Genomic DNA, 2,500 nt, shown 5'->3' with positions numbered 1-2,500 from the left:
CCGGTGGCAGGACGGAGCGGAAAACGTGCGGACTGAACGGGAGAGCCAAGAGCCAGCGATCCACGCGCGTGCGACCGTCCAAGTCACAGCGTTCGACGAAAACCTCCTCCCTCGGCCAGGCACTCGGCGCCAGCAGGGGAGACAGGATCAGACGCCCCGCCGGCCACTTAAGGCCGAGGACGAACCACGAGACGGGCGGCTGCAGCAGCGGGCGGCCTGCAGCTCCCAGCACTCTCAATCGATCAACCATCGAGTCGGGTCAGCGTGTCAAACCGGCGAGCTCCACGGTCAGGCCGGCGGCGCACCAGCACCGGACCTCCGCGGCTCCCTTCACTCTTTCCACTGCCAGCCAACCGAGAGACGGACCCAATGCGGACGTGCAGAGCTTAGGCAGACCCCCCACTGGAGGCTCAACACTTCGTGGCAGCTCCGTGTCCCAGAGACCAGGAGGGTTGGCACACACACACAGTGTGAACCACCGACAGCCATTCTGGGACCGGTGACAGCCGTGCTGGCCCCACTGCCACGACACAGACGGACGCCAGGCCGCGCTCCCCGGCGGGGGGATGGCGTCGAGCCTGACGAACGGAATGTGCAGGGTGGGGGGGAAAGGCCAAGCGCTCCGACGCCGGAGGGCTCCGGAGTCTGAACTTAGGGGGACAAAGAGGACGGGTCCTCTGCGACACCCCAGCCGCGCTCTCGCCAGCCAAGGCGAGTGCGATTGATTGCCAAACGACCCTCAGACAGGCGTGGCCCCGGGAAGAACCCGGGGCCGCAAAGTGCGTTCAAAGTGTCGATGATCAATGTGTCCTGCAATTCACATTAATTCTCGCAGCTAGCTGCGTTCGTCATCGACGCACGAGCCGAGTGATCCACCGTCAAGAGTTGTCTGAGTTTGTTTTAGGTCTCTCCCTCGCCAGAGGAAAGCGACCCGGACCGCACATACGCTCCCCACCTTGAGCTACAGCCACCTGCACGCCGGCGTGCGGGCGGAGCAGGGTGGCGTGAAGCGATGGGGAGCACCATCCTGGTGCGGCCCGCAGAAACATACGTCTATTGGGGGGAGGAGGACAGGGCGCCCAAGAGGCGATGCGTGCCCCAACGCACCGCAGCGACGGAGGCAGGATCACCGCCACCATGTCGCCCGCCTAGTATCACGAGGCGTGCAGCAGCTTTGCCCTAGGAAAAGCAGAGGCGGGAACGGGCACCGGCCATCGGTTCGGCAGCGTCACTGACGCGTGCACGTGGCGGCGTGTCGGCGAGCGGACTTCCTGCGAGGAGGCGGGGGCGGCACTCGCCCGAGCAGACGCCCGCCCGGCCCAGCCACCGCCGAGGTGGACTGGGAGTCGCGGCAACGGCTCGTCATACTCGTTCCCACACTCACAGCGCAGCTTGCCCGCAAGCCACCGACCACCGATCGACGCCAGGCGCCCCGACCGAGAGCGGGATCGCTCGTTCGCCCTGCTGGCAGTTCGCTGGGGATCACTACTGCACGGAGCTCGGAGACCGACGGGCGGCAACTCGAGAGTCTTTAAACCACCACCCCCATCCCGCAAGTGCAAAGAGGCTGTATACGCACAGACGGGTGAGGGGAATAGGTACCCCGTCGGGTTTGAAGGGAGCGTGACTAGATAGCAACGATGTAAACCCAGCCGATTTGGGAGCGAAAGACCGGCGCCTGCATCACCGGCTTCGTTTCCCGTGGCTGGAGAGTACACCGAAACCCTCCGTCTGTCGCGAGCTCCCGACGACGCGGTGCCGCCAAGCAGCAGGGCCGGACCTGGTGTGGCTCCCCTCGTCGATCACAGACCGGTCGGCACTACTGACGAGACGGTGGAACGGGCTTCGCCCCTTGTGACGAAGGGTGATGCGAACCCGCCCGCCCGCGTGCGTTCGGGGTGGACTCGGCAAACGGAGATTTGAAATCGGAAAGTGTCCTCCTGCCCCGCGCAGGTAGGCGCCCAACAGTTGTGGGGGGTTTGGCGGTGACCACGGCTGCAGGGCCTGCTACCCCGACGAGCTCTCCTGCTGGCCCCGAAACCACCCTCGCGAGACAAGTTGAAACGGAAACGGGCGTACCCCCAAGCCGACGATCCTTTCTTATTTGTTACTTTTTTTTTCACTTGCTCGAGTTGTGGGGATTTGGCGGTGACCACGGCTGCAGGGCCTGCTACCCCGACGAGCTCTCCTGCTGGCCCCGAAACCACCCTCGCGAGACAAGTTGAAACGGAAACGGGCGTACCCCCAAGCCGACAGAGATCCTTTCTTATTTGTTACTTTTTTTTTTCACTTGCTCGAGTTGTGGGGGTTTGGCGGTGACCACGGCTGCAGGGCCTGCTACCCCGACGAGCTCTCCTGCTGGCCCCGAAACCACCCTCGCGAGACAAGTTGAAACGGAAACGGGCGTACCCCCAAGCCGACGATCCTTTCTTATTTGTTACTTTTTTTTTCACTTGCTCGAGTTGTGGGGGTTTGGCGGTGACCACGGCTGCAGGGCCTG

At 63.8% G+C, this 2,500-nt stretch overlaps 1 non-coding gene across 1 annotated transcript; it reads right to left on the bottom strand.

Moving 5' to 3' along the window:
• Nucleotides 1–733: 733 nt before the first annotated feature.
• On the bottom strand, nucleotides 734–887 carry LOC140475639 (5.8S ribosomal RNA). The gene has a single exon (XR_011960139.1). It is a non-coding gene; the product is annotated as a 5.8S ribosomal RNA (ribosomal RNA).
• Between the last annotated feature and the right edge of the window lie 1,613 nt (nucleotides 888–2,500).

This window comes from Chiloscyllium punctatum, unplaced genomic scaffold, assembly GCF_047496795.1.
Source record: "Chiloscyllium punctatum isolate Juve2018m unplaced genomic scaffold, sChiPun1.3 scaffold_1924, whole genome shotgun sequence".
In the NCBI taxonomy this organism is placed as follows: Eukaryota; Metazoa; Chordata; class Chondrichthyes; order Orectolobiformes; family Hemiscylliidae; genus Chiloscyllium; species Chiloscyllium punctatum.
Note: the sequence above shows the minus strand (reverse complement) of the source record. Positions and strands in the feature narration are given on the sequence as shown.